The 19,166-nt window shown below is 42.8% G+C and overlaps 1 protein-coding gene and 1 long non-coding RNA gene across 14 annotated transcripts in view; one reads left to right on the top strand and one right to left on the bottom strand.

Annotated features, from left to right (window-relative positions):
- NLRC5 (NLR family CARD domain containing 5) overlaps positions 1-19,166 on the bottom strand; it is an 88,542-nt gene that overhangs the window by 61,919 nt on the left and 7,457 nt on the right. For 12 of the 13 annotated variants that reach the window (XM_078438793.2, XM_078438788.2, XM_078438780.2 and 9 more), the window contains exons 2-3: positions 1,405-1,521; positions 36-577 (exon numbers count right to left, since the gene is read on the bottom strand). The gene's annotated coding sequence lies outside the window, so the exon portion shown is untranslated. The remainder of the gene's footprint in view (positions 1-35; positions 578-1,404; positions 1,522-19,166) is intronic. The other variant, XM_078438782.2, reaches the window with a different exon arrangement.
- On the top strand, positions 1,528-1,857 carry LOC132690366 (uncharacterized). Its single transcript, XR_009615359.3, has 2 exons — positions 1,528-1,624; positions 1,707-1,857. It is a non-coding gene; the product is annotated as an uncharacterized LOC132690366 (long non-coding RNA).

Genomic DNA, 19,166 nt, shown 5'->3' with positions numbered 1-19,166 from the left:
TCTGGGCACGTGTCCCCAGTCTCCTCTGGTCATACCTTGGCAACTGGACTGATGGCAATAGATCCTCTCTCAGACACAGAGCTTCAGAATTCATGAAACATGCTCACATCCATGGGGCAGGCAGGGATCACCATCCCCACTGAACAGACGGGAAGACTGAGGCCAAGGAGGGGAAAGGATGTACCCAAAGTCATACTGAAAGTCCATGGCAGAGCCAGGCTCAGAATTGAGATTTATCACCTGTCAGGTCAGTACATTTCTGAGGCCTTGGAGCCCTAGATGGCACCAGACAAGTCCCCGGACTTTGTGTGATCTTGGTAAGAGGATGTGGTTATGGCCTAGGACGCAGCTTCTTTTCCGGGCTACAGTGTTCAAAGTCCATGATGTCCATGAAGAAATCAGCCAGGACAACAAGGGGTCAGGCGGAAGTGAGGTGCGCCTGGACGGTATCATTTCTGTGGAAGTCCTTTCATCTTCAAATGTGTCCTCCTGCCGGTCTGACACAACGCCTTTATTTCTACCGTTAGTGTTCGATCCCCTCGGGGTACAGCATCAAGCTCTTTAAGGGTAACCATCCCTGGGAGAAAGAGCACATTACATTATGATTGGTCACTGAGATTTCTATGAAAATAGCCTTGGAGACAGAGGATTATAGTAGAAAGATCTTCAGCCCCAAAGTTAGGAGACGAGCATTCTTGACCCGGCTCTGTATCTCATTCTCTGTGGTCAGCATTAGGGCCGTTCACAGATATTCTCTTTCTCCTCTTTCTAGGCCCTTGGGAGGATTGCACTTCCCTGCTCTCTTGACATCAGGTATGGCCACAAAACTTGCTTTGGCCAATGAAATATGCTAAAGAATGACACATGTCATGTCTGTGCAGAAGTTTTAAGAGCCAGTGCGTGATTCACCATGCTCTCTCTTTCCCTCTACCACAGGGACCAGCAGTATTCCAGATCTTGGCTGCTCCTTTAGCCTGGGTCCAGCAAGAGGATTATGCAGAACAGAGGTCCCAGTTGATTGACGATAGACAAGAAGCAGGATCGGGAAGTAAGCTTTTGTTGTCATAAGCCACCAGGACATTGGTGGTTGTCTGTTATTGGCCTATCCTAGCTGATACACTCATAGCATAGCCTTGAGCAAGTCTATTCTCTATCTGGGCCTCAGTCACATCATCTATAAGGTGGGTAAATCAGATGCCGTCTCAAGGCCCTTCCTGATTTTCTGTGTCTCATGACTTTCATTCTCAAGCTGAATGGTGGCTAAGGGTAGGCTTGTTATATCAGGGGCAGCCCAGAGAGGTAAACCTGGGTAATCTGGGTAGGGAGAAGCTGGTAGGGAGTAGTAGGGGAGTGAGGGAGTGGGTGGGAGGGTAAGAGAGGGGGCAAAGGGTAGAGGTCACCTACTTGGCTTCCCGGTTCATCCTAGACGTTCGAGAGTGTCCGCAGAGATGGTCTCATGAGTACCTGGGCCAAGTCTTGTGCTATGAGCTGATTTTCAGGTTGTTTCCACAGGGCAGGCTGCTAAAGAGAGGAGACAGGGTGCTCTCCTCAATGTTCCAGATCCCAAGAGGAATGCTGTTTGGAAGGCACCAGCCCTTACCCCTCCTCTGGAGACACCTCTGAGGTAGGTGTTCGATCCAGAAGAGTCCCCTTGCCCTCATGCACCGATCTTGTTCTTCCCCAACCACGGCTCCTTTTGTCCCTAGATTGTGTATAGCCCGACCCTCTCTGGCATCACCTCCTACCACATGTGGCCCAGAGGCTGCCCCTCTTCCTCCTCCAACTTGGACATTCACCTCACAGTGACTTGTGGCATCAGAGTGTGCCCTTCAAATCCAGCAGACTTGTGACAGCCAATTCATTTGGACGAAAAAGGAAGAATCCTCACGACAGATGCCAATTTCCTTTCCCAGTAAAACTCCCAAAAGGGTATGATTTGCGGTTTTCTTTCTTATTACATTCGATGTATTTTTTTAGGCGGTCGCGAGTAAACCTTCCTCTTCATGAGAAAACCCAGAGGCACGGCCCGCTGCCTCAGCAGGAACACAATGAAATGACACTCTGGCACACATGCTTAAGAGACGCTGTCTAACAATAGAGGATGGGAAGAAGAAAGGTGGCTGAGAAGTACGTGGAAGAAAGCAAGCAAGGCAGATGAGTGTGTGCCCTGACAGTGTGTCTATGAAGTGAGGACTGTAACTTACCAAGCCCCAGGGCTTTAGGTAAACCCACATAAATATGGCGCCCTCTCACATAACAAAGGTAAGTAACAGAGGGGCGCCTGGGTGGCTGAGTCAGTTGAGCTTCCGACTTCAGCTCATGTCACGAGCTCACGGGTTCGTGAGTTTGAGCCCTGCATGGGGCTCCCTGCTGTCGACAGAGCCTGCTTTGGAGCCTGGGTCCCCCCCACCCCCGCACCCCTGCCTCTATCCCTCCTCTGCTCATTCTGTCTCTCTCTCAAAAATAAATAAACTTAAAAAAATCTTTGAAAAAAAAAGGTAACTAGACAGGTTTGTGTTCCCCCCCACACCCCATTTATATGTTAAAGCCCAAATTCCAAGTGTGACTGTATTTGGAAGCAGGGCCTTTGGTTCTTGGGTCATGAGGACGGAGCCCTCATGATGGGTTCAGAGAGCTTCCAAGAAGAGGCAGGGGAAAGCCTGCTTCCTCTCTGGTCCCTGCCACACGAGGATACAAGGAGAGGGTGGCCATCTACAAAGGAAGAGTGGCTTCACCAGATACTGGATCTGCTGGCACCTTGATCTTGGGACTTCCCAGTCTCCAGAGCCATGAGAAATAAATGTGTGTCATGTAAGCCACCCAGCCTGGGGTGTTCGGTTACGGCAGCCCGAAATGACTAAGACAAACATGCCTGTGACCAGAGAGAGTAAAAGAAAAAAAAAACCCTCTAAGTCAATATGTAGATTTAAGGCAGAATCACTTAAATTACAGCAGGATACTTTGGCTAGCTTGATAAAATTACAATAACAGTCATTTAGAGAAAAAAGGGCAGACACGACAAGTGTTCATATGCCTTAAATATTTCATAATAGGTATTTCATAATAAACATATTAGATAAAACAAGAAAAAAATGAAGGCAATTATATCAAAGACTATTTGTTGGGAGAGGCAGGCAATAATGGGGAGGCTTCCAACCATCGTAAAACATCTTATAAAGCACCGATCATTAACACTTTATGGAACGGTATTAAAAATAGAAAAAAACTGGCCACAGGAATGGAATCAAATTAGCTCCACACTCACTTAAAACTCACCAGCGAATCGATGGTATTAAGAGAAGACATATGGAAAAACACATAGTATTAACACACACGGTAATGCAAGTGGTTTAAATTTAAGGAATTATTTTTTTAATTAAGTAATTAAGTTAAAATGCTCTGTATGGAAACCAGCTGCCATTTCACACACCCCCTCCCCCCGAATGGCCATAACGAATGAAAGGACCATACAAGCGTCTGTGAGGATAAGGAGACCTGGGAAGTTTATATACTGCTGGCGGGGACGTGAAATGGAGCACATCCACTTTTTGGAAAAGTGTGGCAGGTCCTTAAAATGTTACCCCCGAGAGTTACCACATAACCCAGCAATTCCTCTCCCAGATCTCCCTCCAGCAGACACGAAAACAGACGTTTGCACAAAAACGTGCGAACAAATGTTTGTTATCCGTAACAGCCCAACAGTGGAAGCCATGCAAATGTCCAAAAGCTTACAAACGGAGAAGCAAAATATAGTACATCTACACAGCACAATGTGATTCGGCAATGAAAAGGAGCAAAGTACGGACACATGCTACGAGGAGGAACCATAAAAATGTTACGCCAAGGGAAAAAAGCTCCAAAGTATATCCTTATAAGTAAATTCAAATGTGTGTGTATTTGCATACACAGAGACCCACTCTAGGCCTATACAACAAACTGGTGACAGGACTATGTCCGGGGAGGGGATGTGGAGAACACAGGCAAAGGAGAACCCTTTACGCTGTACTCTTTCGGACCACTTTGACATTCAAACTTTAAAAACAATATTTTTTAATGTTTATGTTTGAGAGAGACAGAGCGTGAGCAGGGGAGAGAGGGGCAGAGAGAGAGAGAGTGGGAGACACAGAATCCAAAGCAGGCTCCAGGGTCTGAGCTGTCAGCACAGAGCCTGCTGTGGGGCTCGAACTCATGAACCTGAGCTGAAGTCAGACACTTAACTGACTGAGCCACCCAGGTGCCCCTCAAACTTTTTAATAGGCACATTTTTACAAACAAACAAACAAACAAACAAAACCGTAAAGACATTTACATTAAAAAGGAGAGTAGACATTTCCCCAATGTGTAAGGAAGATAAATACATGGTGATAAATGGGCCAAGAAATTATCAGTGTTGGCTCATAGAAATGGCAGTTCCCTCCATTATGTTAAATAATAAAACTAAAATAGAGGTAGGAAGGCAAGCAAAAAGGATAAACACGTGCATTAAGTATGACAGAGAGAGGCTAAACATTCAAATCAAAAAGTAATTCATACATATGGAGGACATATTTTCTTCTACATGTTAGTTGAACGTTTGCATGTGTGTTATGGGGACCAAACGCCACGTTCAATGGAAAGAACTAAACATTCAGCACAAAGAATACAGGCTCAGTGCCAGGCAAGGGCCTTTCGGCCTCAGCGGTTTCAATTCTCACAACTACGCCTCTTGGATGTCCTGTATGCATTTTAAAATGTCCCCCGCTCCCAATGGCAATCCTGGCCTCCCTGTCCCCCTCCCAAACTGCCTGCATGCACCACCACCGTCCCCAGGTCAGTGAAGGGCGGCCTCCTGTTTCTTCGAGCTCAGGCCAAAGATGGGAACCTGGCACCACCATTTCTCACCTGGATTCCTGCACCAGCAGACCTGGTGCCTCTCCTCCCTGCCCCAACATCCTCCATGGAGGGCCTGGGTATCACTGTCACACTGTGACCCAAGGCAGGTGCCTCCGGCACACAGAGCCGCCCCCCTGACCCCAAGTGAAAGCCAAAGTCCTTTTCAACGCTGTTCAAATTGTTTGAATGGTTAAAAAAAAAATCAAACTTGACAACTTAAAATTTTCATTTGACACTTATTTTTTATTAACTTTTGGCACTTCATGTTTTGTGAGAAAACTGCATTTTGCCAAGAATGTTCAAACTTTAATAGAGCACACAGTTGCAGATGATATCTTCCTATACTTAGAAATCTTGCATCTTTCACATTTAATTTAGTTTATTTTGCTTTGTCTTTTTCTCCTTATTAGATGGGCCAGCAGCTGCTATCTCTTATGTTTAAAAAGAGAAAACACACTTTCATGTTCATTTATTAATTCTGTAGAATTTTTCCTTTTTTCCTTTTATAATTTTTTAATCTCCTGACTTATCTTCCCTGATTTACTGAGAGTGTTCCTTGTTAAGCTTATGAGTCAGTTTATTGTTTAAATCAGTTCTAGTCTTTTAATTTAAAAAAAAAATAATAAGAGAGAACACTTTTGGCAAATTTCCATAAATTTATGTCAAGTTTATATCAAATTTATATCACGTTACTAGTAGATTATAATTTTAAACTGAGTCATTTAATAGAGGGGTGAGATATTTTTTAAACCTTTGCCATTATTTTTTTTTTTTTTACCGTTCCGTGCAAAGAATAAGTTCTATGCAATTTCTGCTTTAGGGAAATATGTTGAAATTTTCCTTTTTTGCTTGGCATATGACAAATTTTAAAATATTCCATGACATTTAAAAAGTTATTCTTTTTCAATAAATATGGATTTCTGTCCCTCGAATTATGCCAAAATAAAGTCTAAATGAGGCCAAAATTTAAATGTAAGAAGTTAAACCATAAAGGTACTAGGAGACTACAAGTATTCAATTTACAACAACTCATGAAGCTCTTGTTGAATTTTCTGCATTTTTTCCTATGTGCTAGATTTGACAACAAAGAACTTAAAAATTTTTAAGTGCTGGAGAAACACATGCTTTTGGAAAAGCCTATCGACATAATTTCGGAGTAGAGAGGGTCTAGGGTCTGACACCATAAAAGAAAAATGGAATGAAATTGATCAGATACAAATTAGAATTTTTGTACTGCCAAAGAACATGGCAAATAAAGTGAAAAGAGAAATGAAAACCTGGAAAAAATATCCGCAAGTTATCAAAGATTGAATGTTTTTAATATATCAAGAGTTACCGCAAATCAATAAGAAAAAAGTCCAATGCAGCTGACAGAACAGTGGGCAAAGAACACGAACAGTTTGCCGTAAAGGAAATACAAATAGCTCTTGAGCATTTATGAGAAGATGTTTGACTTCACAGGAAATGAAAGAGATACATGTTAAAACTACAACAGACATACCATTTTCTAGCTCTTAGATGGTCAAACTATAGAGCTGGCAAGGTTGTGAATTAACAGGCATTTTGATGCACTGCTAGTGGGAGCATGTACGAATACAACTTTATCTATGGAAACTTCAAATGTCACATAACCATACCTAGCAATTCTATGCTCAGGCACTTAGCTCGCAGATACATTCGTAACATGCAGAATAACTTATGTTCGGGAATACTTAATGTGCCCTTGTTTATAACCGTAAAAGTTTGGAAAAAAAAAACAACAACCCTAACTGACCATTGAAAAGAAACTGGTTAAGTTCCACGCAGCCATCAAGAGGGAAGAGGCTGAGGGATGTGGGATGACACGGAACAGCGTTCATATCACGCGTGCACATTCCTGTGGCCAGAGCTATCTCTAACACTCAGCTCTGGTCTGGCCTCGTTTCTGTCTGAACCTCCTATCAGCGTCCCAACACCTCTCAGATAAAGTCACAGCATGCTAATATGCCTGCCCCAGAGTAGGTACACGTCAGGCCACCAGGAAAGGTTCAAAGTATGAATAAATAAATGGTCCCTCCCCACCTGGTTGCTGGCCACCTCCTGGCCCTCTCACTCACCTGCCGCCCTGCCCATGGGCAGCGCTCACAGCCCCACCTCCCCATCTTCCTGCTTGGATCACATGACTTCCTCTCCCTGCGGTGCCCCTTCCTGTCTCTTCTCACCTGTGCAACTCCTCCTCCTGCTCTCTTCTCCAGAAAGTCTTCCCGTCTGCCCTCCGAGACCTTGTCATGCCCCCGCCCCCTGCCACTGGCCTTCACCCCTTAGCGCTCTCTTCTTTCTCCTCCACAGCAGATCTTGTGCCCTGTCATTTTCTCTTGGCCCACCTGCTTCCCTCTGCGTGTTGGTGATACCTTGAGGGCAGGGGCAGTGCCTGATTCCAGATAAGAGCAGACACCTTGCACCAGGGCCCTGGATCTGAGTCTCTACTAGTTGTCAGTTATATGGCTTTGATAAGGTTACTTCAGTCTCTTGCTGCCTCAGTTTCTCCATCTGTAAAATGGGGATGTTGTAGATCAGGCTTCTAGAAGCGGAGCTCAAGACAAGAGGGGCTCCTGCAAAAGTTATGTATTGAGAGGGTAAGGGAAGTCTTGCTTCAGCCTAACACGTGGGGTGGGACGGGGTGGGGGGAGCTCTGGAATGTGAACGATGCCACAGAGTCTGTCCTGTTAAGAGGCAAGGAGGCTGGGTCATTACACCCCCATATCAGTCAGTCATTGGCTATGGGTCATACCCATGGTGTGGGGGAGGGAGGCATCTCTGTATGAAGTAATTCCTGTTAGCCAACGGCAACCCTTCCAGAAGGGTGCTGATGTTGGTGGCCTGGGACCACAGTGGATGGGGGATGGGTGCACTGGCTGGCTAGGGGCAAAGCAGGTGAGTGAGAGGGAACACCAACAGTGTCTGTGACGGGCGTCCTAATATCTACCAGGCAAGGTTTTTGGGAGATGAAGCAGGCAAAATCCCTGACATGGCTTCCGGCCCACTAGACAGGCTCGAGACATGTTAGCTATGATTACAACTGCGTTGTTGTTGTTTCCTCCATAGCCCCAGCCCGTAGCAAGGGTCCAAAGAAGGAAGGGAGGGATAGCAAAGAGGACACAGCTTGAGTCCGAAGCTTCTGAGCCATGTTCCTTTGGCTTCTTCCCTCTTCCTGACTCCCCAGGCATGGATTATGGGGGAGCACCCAGAAGGTTGGGTAGAAAAGGGAAACAGGGGACTGACGGGTCCACTGGCTGGTTGGGTCCCGTCTCCTTGTCTCTACCAGGGGGTCTCCCACCTGCCTTCCCTGTTCCCGGGGCTGGTGGGAAGGGTCAGGCCAAGGAGAAGGGCCCATGGGAGGCCAGAAGCCTCGTCCACAGAGCACCGGCAGGCCTGGGTTCTGCCCCTGGGCCCGGGTGGGAGAAGAGAGGATGGAAGGGGGAGGCTGAGGGTGGCCAGTGAGGAGAGAGGGACAGAGGTAAAAAAGGGTTTGGGTTTAACCTCAGCCCCAGAAAGGCCGTGGTTGGTGGGGTCATGTGAAAGGCACCCTCTGTCAGGACAGAAACCTTAGACACTTGGACAGAAATATCCCGCAAGTGAGAAAGAAAAATGCCGCTGAAGTTGGCTTCTCAGCACTGAGTGGACAGTCAGGCCTGGGGACCCTGGGATGGACCCGACCCACAGAGGCCCTCAAGCCCTCTCAGAATGCCCAATGCCAAGCCCTGAAAGAAGTAACGAGATCTGGGCCTCTGCCTTCCCTGAAGGGTGGCTGGTTACAGTCTCAGGCTTCAGAGGATGTCTGAGCCTGGGTGCATGACCCAGTGACCCAGACTGACCCAGTGGGCTCTTTCTAGAAGGCCGATGCAGCCCCACCCTAGGAATGGCCCTCTTTTCACTGGAGGGTTCCCTGGGGGGACACCTTCAGAAAGATGTTAGCAGAAGGGGCACCCGGGTGGCTCAGTCAGTTGGGCATCTGACTTAGGCTCAGGTCATGATCTTGAAGTTCATGAGTTCATGAGTTCATGAGCCCCGCAGCGGGCTCTGTGCTGACAGCTCAGAGCCTGGAGCCTGCTTTGGATTCTGCGTCTCCCTCTCTCTCTGCCCCTCCCCGACTTGCGTGCGCGCACTTGCTCTCTCTCTCTCTCAGAAATAAACATTAAAATAAAGAAAGAAAGATGTTGGCAGCCATTTCCTCCCTCAACCACAAAAGCCAGTGGAGCAGACAAGAGGGGTCCTTGACACAGGACCCCTGTGGGGGGATGAGGACGTGGGGGTGACTGTTCCTTTGAAAACCACCCTTCATTATCCTCACAATGTCAGGCTCCTCCAGGACTTAAACTCAGTTACAGGCCTTTATTGATGCAGAAACTGAGGCTCCCAGCAGTGAGGGGATCTGCCCAGGCCACTTCTAGAGAGCCAGCAGTTGAACAAAGGTCTCCTGGCCTTGCAGCCCCTCTAGGGGGTGGGGTGCACGCGTGGAGGGTGGGGAGGGATCCAGAGAGGGTGGAGCAGCCCAAGCCTACACCCTGGCCCTCAGGCCTGGGTGGTACCTGTCCCAAATCCAACGAGGCCTCTCTCCTCCTCACTGCAAACTGGGGAATCTGGGTCCCAGCCCGTATCACTAGGCTTTAAGTCACCTCCTTCACCCCCACCACCTTCCTGCTCAAAAGGCTTGAGCTCTCCTCTGGGATCGGGGTGCCCTAGAGCCAGCAGGGGACCAGGTAGTGGCCTTGCCTCTCCTACTCAGCCCTGGCAGCTTGGGCCCAGCACCCACATGAAGTGGCTGGTGACGCCTCCATGAGGCTTTTACCCAACATGTTCCTGGGCCTCCAGAAGGCTCTCCTGGGATCTGTCAGGTCACGTCAGGAGTTCACAAATTTTTTTGCACGTTAGAATAATGGAGGGGGGGGTGCTTTCAAAAATTCCAAAGGGCCACACCCTTTGGCCAATACCAGCATTGTCTCTAGGGGTGGAACATCAGCATCAGTACTTCTGGAAGCTCCCCATGTGATTCTCATGTGCTGACAAGCTTGGGAACTAATATTCTAGGCACGATGACACCAGTTCTCCACTCCCAGCTGGGGGAGACTGGTTCTGTGTTCCCTTGCACTTGGCACCCTGCTTCTCCAGTAAACCAGACCCAAGTGAGTCTTGCCCTCTGAAAGGTTGGGGACAGGAAAGCCACCAAGACAGCCGTATTTAGACGAAACCCTGTGGGTATCCCCCAATGACTAACACTTCCGCCTCCAGCCTGTTCCTTGGCAGGCTCTGTGGCTCTCCCAGCTGCTCTCACACAGGCCCAGGCTCAGCACAGTTCCACCAAACTGGAAAGGAAGCCAAGGTCTGGAAATCCCCTCTTTGTCTCCAACCATCCTTTGGTGAGAATCCCAAAGGAATTTAGTTTTGGAATTTCTGCGGGACAAAGTCAGTCAGAGAAGGGGAAATACCATAGGATCTCACTCACACATGGAGTTAAAAAAAAAACAAAAACAAAAAAAACCTAGCCAGCCAACCAACCAACCAACCAACCAACCAAAAGATCCAGAGAACAGATTAGTTGCCAAGGAGTGCTGGTGGGGGTGGGCAAAATGGGTGAAGGAAATCAAAAGGTACCGACTTTTGGTTATAAAATAAACACATCATGAGGATATAATACACAGCAGGATGACTACAGTTCATAATATTCTACTGCATATTTGAAAATCATTAAGAGACGGATCTTCAAAGTCCTCAACACAAGAAAAAAAATTTTCTGTAACTATGGGTAGGGATGGATGTCACTTATTGTGGACATCATTTTGCAATATATATCAATATTGAATCATTAAGTTGTCCACCTGAAACTAATATAATGTCCTATGTTAATTATACCTCAGTGAAAAACGGACAATTTTTAAATAAATGGGTGAAATAAGACCTATCCAGAGACTTTTTACTAACTGAAGCACCATACTACCTTCAACGAATGGTCTTCTTTCCAAAGGAAATTCCCATTTCCATAGATCTTTATTATTTTTCTGCTTACAAAAAATAACCAGTCACTTAAGAAGTCCTAAACATTGCAAAAATAAAACTTAAAGTTTATATCTCACGATTTCACCCATTAGGGAGAGGCATACAATTTCTATGACTCTTTACCCATAGTGGAGGACATTTTTGCCTGATCCGAGAATCAGAAGAATGTCACTTCTTTAAAACTTTTCTAAAAATCATCTCCCATTTAACTTTATTTCTAAACTATGGCTCACCATGAACAGAAGATAACCCTCAAAAAAAAAAAAAAAAAAATGGTGCTGTTGAACTAGAAGAAGTTACCACCTGCCCAGGGCTCTGACCTGGGGCCTGGACTCCCGTTGCTGAAAAGGAGACCAGGAGTGTGAGAAGCACTAATTCAGCACCAACGGAGACTTTCTCCTTGACTAATCAGGAAGGATTAATGAGAACTGAAAAGATGACAATGTTCTCACTTTATGATTCAATTTGGATGAAAGCCCTGACTGCACACCTCCTAAAATAATCGTGTTGACTCCTACTGGATATGTCTCTCTTTGGGGCAACACTGACCTGTCCATTTCAAGAGGAGGATGCTGAGGCCCAGCAATACGCAGGACACCCTTAAGAACTCAGGGAAGAGACTACCACGAAGACACATAAGTAGCAAATTATTTCTCTTTACAACAAGATCCAAATGCCTCAGAGGACCAGCTTCCCAGGGTTGGAATGCTCCCTCCATTTTGCCATGAGGAGCGGAAAGAATCACCAAGGCAAAGGACTGATGGGGATTGGGTGACGGTACAGGCTCTATCCCTCCACCAAGGACATGGGTGTTGGGGCATCATGCCATTTCCCAGCTGCCTGCAGCCTCTACATTTGCACAGGAGAGAAATTTAGAAACAAACAATTTAAAAATAAAGGTCAAGGAGAGGATTCTGGAAGATGGCAGAGTGGGAAGCACCAGGACTCTCTCTCCCCACCTAGACAACACTTGCACGGGCACAATCTGTCTGATGGAATTGTTGGGGAGCTCTGAAGTCTTTGAAGAAGACTTTCCGCTTCCAGGGGAAGGCCTGGGTGGCAAATTGTGGTTAATTTTGGTCAATTCCAGCTCTAAGCACAGTAGCGGCTCTCCATACCCCAAACCTGGTCTCATGTCAGACAGCTGTGCATATGTTCCTGAAGCAGCCTGCACACAGCCTGGAAGAATCAGGGTGAGTAAAAAGGACCTTGTCCTCCAAATATTGGAGATTTGTGCTCTGATTGCTGATTATTGCTTCTGATCACAGGTGCAGAAAAAAAAAAAGGCAGGTAGTCATTGTTGTTGTACCTCCCCTCATTGTTGCAAAATCCTCTCCCTCCAGTTAAACTGTTAGGAGATTTAAAGGGCTAGACCCCTTTGATCCCACCATTATTTTTCCCTTCTCCCCTTTCTGGAGCTAGACATTAAAGACTAGGACACAGAATCTGTACATAAGGAGAAAATTAGAAAGTGACCACATATGCCCAAGGAAACCTCAGCAAAAACACAGGAAGACATTAGATTTACACCTCAGACTGCTCGTCAGCACAAAGACAACACACACACACACACACACACACACACAAATGATAACCAAAAACAGTAACAAAAATCCCAGAAAACTCTGGGGAAAGGAGAGAATCTGATTTCCAGAGACACCACATTATTATACTCAAATGTCCAGTGTTCAACCAAAAAAATCACAAACCATACGAAGAAACGGGAAAGTATGACTCATTCAAGGGGGAAAAAAAACACCAACAGACTCTCCCTGAGAAAGACTTCATGGCAGATATCTCAGACAATGATTTTAAAACAACTGTCTTAAAGGGAGCCTGGCTGGCTCAGTCAGTGGAACATGCAACTCTTGATCTTGGGGTTGTTGGTTCCAGCCTCACACCGGGTGGGGAGATTGCTTAAAAATAAAATCTTTAAAAAACTGTCTTAAATGCTCAAAGAACTAAAGAAATAGGTGCAGAAATTCAAGAAAGCGATATGTGAACAAAATGAAAAAAAAATCAATAAAGAGATAAAAAGAAACCAAAAAGAAATTCTGAAACTGACAAGTACAATTAGTGAAATGGAAAATTCACTAGAGGGATTCAAAGGCAGATCTGAACAGGCAGAAGAATCAGTAAACTTAAAGACAGGGCAATGGAAATTATCGAAGCTGATGAACATAAAGAAAAAAGATTGAAAAAAAGCAAACAGAGCCTAAGGGACCTGCACATCATTAAGTGGACCAGCATGCACACTGCGGGAGTCCCAGAGGTGAAGAGGGGGAAAAAAAGAGGGGCAGAGAGAATATTTGAAGAAATAATGGCGGAACACTTCCCTAATTGGATGAGAGGCATGAATATAAACATTCAAGAAGTGCAACAAACTCCAAGTAAGGTGAACTCAAAGGAATCCAACCAAGACACATGATAATCATATTTTCAAAAGCCAAAACCCAAAGTGGATCTTGAAAGCTGCAAGAAAGAAGCAGACCATCACATACAAGGGATTCTCAATAAAATTATGTGTAGATTTCTCATCAGAAACTTGGGAGTCTAGAAGACAGTGGGCAGATATATTCAAAGTGATACAAGGAAAAAAAAAAAACCCTATTAACGAAAAACCCTGCATCTGGCAAAACTGTCCTTTGGAAGTGAGGGAGAAATCATGACATTCCCAGATAAACAAAAGTTGAGGGCATTTATGAGCACTAGACCTGCCTTACGAGAAATGCTCAAGGAAGTCCTGCAGATGCTACACATTATTCTGAAGCTGTATGGAGAAACAAAGGTAAATACATAGGCAATTATAAAATCTAGTATTGTAATGATGGTTTGTAATTGTACTTTTTGCTTTCTACAGGATTTAAGAGTCTAGTATATTTAAAGAAAAACAATTATTGGTGTAAAAGCTAGTATCATTGTAACTTTGGTTGGAAACTCTAAATCTTGTTTTCCACATAATTTAGGAAATGAATATATTTAAAGGAATTAGTAGTTTATGTTTTGGGGTACACAATGTATAAGGTTGTAATTTTGTGACATCAACAACCAAAAGGAGTAGGGACAGAGCTGTAAAGAAGCAGAGTTTCTGTATGCTACTGAAGTTAAGCTACTATAAAATCAAATTAGAATGTTGTAACTTCAGGATGTTAAATGTCATTCTCATGGCAACCACAAAGAATAAAGCTATAGAATATAGACAAAAGGAAATTGAGAAAAAATTTAAACATTTCACTACAAAATATTAACTAAACACAAAAGAAGACAATGCAAGAAGTGAGGGACAAAAAAGCTGTAGAGCATATTAAGAACAAATAGTACAATGACAGAAATAAGTCCCTCTTTGTCAGTAATCATGTTAAATGTAAATGGATTAACTCTCTAAACAAAACACAGAGATTGGCAGAATGGATAAAAACACATGATTCAATTATATGCTGCCTACAAGAGACTTACTTGAGATACAAAGACAAAAACAGATTGAAAGTAAAAAAATGGAAAAAGATATTCTATGCAAATAATAACCAAAAGAGAGTAGGAATGGCGATATTAATATCACAGAAAATAGACTTTAAAACAAAAACGGTTATAAGGGACAAAGAAGGACATTATATAATAATAAAAGCTTCAACACAGCCAGGAGATGTAACAATTGTAAACATTACATGCCTAACGACAGACCACCAAAATGGAGAAATAGACAGTTTTACGGTAATATTTGGAGATGGTAATGCCCAACTCACAATAATGGACAGAACAACCAGAAGAAGAGACATAAGGAAATAGAGGACTTAAGCATACAATCAACCAACTAGACAGACATATATAGGACACTCAACCCAACAACAGCATACACATTCTTCTCAAGTGCACAAGCAACATTTCCCAGGATAGACCATATTTTAGGCCACACATTAAGTCTCAGTAGATTTTATTTTTAAAGTTTATTTATTTTGAGAGAGAGTGTGTGGGTGTGTGAGCAGGAGAGGGGTAGAGGGAGTGTGTGTGTGTGTGTGTGTGTGTGTGCGTGTGTGTATGAGAGAGAGAGAATCCCAAGTAGGCTCCGAGCTGTCAGAGTGGAGCCCAAGATGGGGCTTGATCTCATGAATCATGAGATCAGGACCTGAGCTGAAACCAAGGGCCAGACACTTAAACAGACTGAGCTACCTAGGCGCCCCAAGTCTTGATAGATTTTAAAAGATAGATATCACACAAAGTATCTTCTCTGACCATGAGATGAAGAGAAATCAATAACAAAGAAAATTGGAAAATTCACAAAATTGTCAAAATTAAACCACACACTTTTTTAAGTGTATTTACTATAAGAGAGAGCGAGAACGGGAGGAGGGAGGAGGGGATGAGGGGTTGAGAGAGACGGAGAGAGAGAATCCCAAGCAGGCTCCACACTTGGATGCTCAACCAACTGAACCACTGAGACTCCCCTAAACCACACACTTAACCAATAGAGCAAATAGGAAATCACAAAAGAGATTAGAAAATACTTAGAAATAAATGAAATAAAAACATAACATACCAAAATGTGTGGGATCCAGTGAAGGCAGTGTTAAATAAATGCTTAGATTAAAATACAAGAAAGGTCTCATATCAACAGATTAACTTTATAATTTGAGGAACTAGAAAAAGAACAAACTGAAACCAAAACCAGCAGAGAAGGGGAAATAATAAATATTAGAGCAGAAGTATTGGAAATAGAGAACAGAAAAACAATAGAGAAAAATCAATGAAACCAAAGTCGGCTCTTAAAAAAGATCAACAACACTGACAAACTTTTAGAAAGATAAAGAAAAAAAGAGAGAAGATTCAATTTACTAAAATCATAATTGAAAGTGGTAGCATTACTACCAATTCTACAGAAATAATAAGGATTATAAGAGAGTACTATGAACAGTTATATTTCAACAAATTGGGAAACCTAGATAAAATGGAGAAATTTCTAGAAACACACAACCTACCAAGACTAACTCATGAATAATAGAAAATCTGAATAGACCTGTAATCTCCTAATAAGGAGATTAAATCAGAAATCCAAAGTCTCCCAACAAAGAAAAGCCCTGGACCTGATGGTTTCACTGGTGAATTCTATCACACCTTTAAAGAACTAATACCAATTCTTCTCAAACTTTTCCAAAAATTGCAGAGGGGGATGCACTTCCTAACATACTTATGAGGTCAGCATAACCCTGATACCAAAGCCAGGATACAGACACTATAAGAAATCTACAGACTAATATTCCTTATAAACATTAATGTGAAAATACTCAAAATAATAGCAAGACAAATGCGAAGCCTATTAAAAGGATTATACACCATGACCAAGTGGGATTCATTCCTGGAATGCAAGGATGATTTACCACATGAAAATTGATCAATGGAATACACCACATCAACAAAAGGAAGAAAAAACCCCCACATAATCATCTCGATCGATGCAGAAATGCATTTGACAAAATTCAACATGGTTTCATTATTTTTTTTAAAACTCAACAAACTAAGGGGGTACCTGGGTGGCTCAGTCGGTTGAGCATCCAGCTTTGGCTCAGGTCATGATCTCGTAATCTGTGGGTTCAAGCCCCACATTGGGCTCTGTGCTGACAGCTCAGAGCCTGGAACCTGTTTCGGATTCTGTGTCTCCCTCTCTCTCTGCTCCTCTCCTCCCCTCCCCCGCCTCAAAAATAAATAAATACTAAAAAATTTTAAAACTCAAAAAATAATAAAAAGCATAATAAAAGCCATAATAAAAGCCATAATACAAATAAAATAATAATAATAATAAAAGCCATGAATGAAAAACTTCACATAATAAAATCCATGAATGAAAAACTCACAGGAAACATTATATTCAGTGGTGGAAGATTAAAAGCTTTTCCTCTAAAATAAGGAACAGACAAGGGTGTCTGTTTTCCCCACTTCTATTCAATATAGTAGTGGAATTTTTAGCCAGTGAAATTAAGTAAGAAAAAGAAACAACATGCATCTAAATCAGAAAGGAAGAAGTGAAATTTTCTGTTTGCAGATGATATACAATATTCTTGCATGTAGAAAATCCTAGACTTCACAGAAAAACCATTAGAACTAATGCATGAATTTGGCAAAGTCACAGGATATAAAGTCAACACACAAAAGTCAGTTGCATTTCTAGTCACAAACGATGTAGAATCTGAAAAGGAAATTACAAAAATGATTCCATGTACAATTGCATCAAAAATAATAAAATACTTAAAAAGTAACATACGAGGCGAAAACCATGTACAATGAAAACTACAAAACATCACCAAAAGAAATTAGAAGCATAAATGAATGGAAACACATTGTAGGTTCATGGAATGGAAGACTTCATAACGTTAAAATGTCAATATTATCCAAAGCAATCTACAGATTCAAGAAAATTCCCACCAGAACCCCAATGATGTGATTTGCAGAAACAGAAAAACCCATCTTAAAAAGGAATCTCATATGGAATCTCAAGGGACCCCAAATAGCCAAAATAAAAAAAAATCCTGAAAAAGAAGGTCTCATAATTTCTGATTTCAAAACTTACTACAAACTAAATCAAAACAATGTGGTATTGACATAAAAATAGCCATATAATTGACTCTTGAATAAGATGGGTTTGAACTGCATGGGTCCATTTCTACAAGATTTTTTTTTGATAAATACAAAATTTATCAATTTACAGTACAGTACAGTACTGTAAATATATTTTCTCTTCCTCGTGATTTTCTTAACATTTGTTTTCTCTAGCTTACTTTATCATACGAATACAGTATAGAATACATATAACATACAAAATATGTGTTAATCGACTGCTTATGCTATTGGTAAAGCTTCTGGTCAACAGTTTGCCATCAGTAGGTGGGGAGTCAAAAAGTTATACACGGACTTTTGACTGCCCAGAGGTCAGCACCCCTAACCCCCACATTGTTCAAGGGTTAACTGTATAGACTAATGGAATAGAATAGAAGGCCCAGAAATAAACGTTGGCATGTATGGCCAAATGAGTTTTTACAAAGGTGTCAGGTCCATTCAATGGGGAAAGGGAAGTCTTCAAAAAATGGTGCTGGGGAAACTGGACATCTACACAGAAAAGGATGAAATTGGACCCTTACTTTATGCCACATACAAAATTAACTCAAAATGGGTCAAGGGCCTAACTACAAGACTCAAAACAGTAAGACTCTTAGAAGAAAACATAGGACTAAAGCTGAACCACCATGGATTTGGCAATGATTTCTTGGATATGATCCCAAAGGCACAGGTAACCAAATATATATCTTAGACTTCACAAAATTTTACTTTTGGACTTCATGAAAATTTTAAAACTTCCGTGCATCAAAAGACACTAGCCCCAGAGTAAAAAGGCAACCCACAGAATGGGAGAAACTATTTGAAAAACATGTATTTGATAAGGGATTTATCATCAGAATATATACAGAATGCCTAAAATTCAATAACAAAACTAAATGCCTGGAATTGAACAACAAAAACAATTCAAAATTGGGCAAAGGACTTGAAGAGATGTTTCTCCAAAAAAGGCCTATGAATGGCCAGTAAGTGCCATTGATGGCTACTATCAAAAAAAAAAAAAAAAACAAAAAACACAAAACTGAAAACAACACGTGCTGGCGAAGACGTAGAGAAATTGGAATGCCTGAGCGCTGCTACAGCCGCTGTGGAAAACAGGATGGTGATTCCCCCAAAAAACTAAGAACAGAATTACCATATGACCCAGCAATTCTGCTTCTGAGCATACACCCAAAAGAACTGAATGCAGAGTCTCAAAGAGATATTTGTACACCCATGATCACAGCAGCATTATCTGCAACAGCTAAAACGTGGAAGCAACCCGAGTGTCCATCAATGGAGGAACGGACAAGCCAAATGTGGCATATTCGTACAGAGGAATACTATTCAGCTTTAAAAACGAAGGAAATCCTGCAATATACAATATGGCTAACCCTTGAGGATATTATGCTAGGTGAAATAAGCCAGTCACAAAAAGACAAATACTGTATGACTGCACTTATATGAGGTACATCGAGTATCAAATCCCTAGAGACAGAAGGTAGAGTGGTGACGCTGGGGACCGGGGAGGGGTTGCTGGAGAGTTACTGGGCAATGGGCATAGAGTTTTGGTTTTACAAAATGAAGAGTTCTGGGGGTGGATGGGGGTGATGGCTGCACAACAGTGTGAATGGACATAACACCACTGAATATTTTAAGTGGTTAAAATTGTTAAGATG

Source organism: Panthera onca, chromosome E2 (assembly GCF_046562875.1).
Source record: "Panthera onca isolate mPanOnc1 chromosome E2, mPanOnc1 haplotype 2, whole genome shotgun sequence".
Lineage (NCBI taxonomy): Eukaryota > Metazoa > Chordata > Mammalia > Carnivora > Felidae > Panthera > Panthera onca.
Note: the sequence above shows the minus strand (reverse complement) of the source record. Positions and strands in the feature narration are given on the sequence as shown.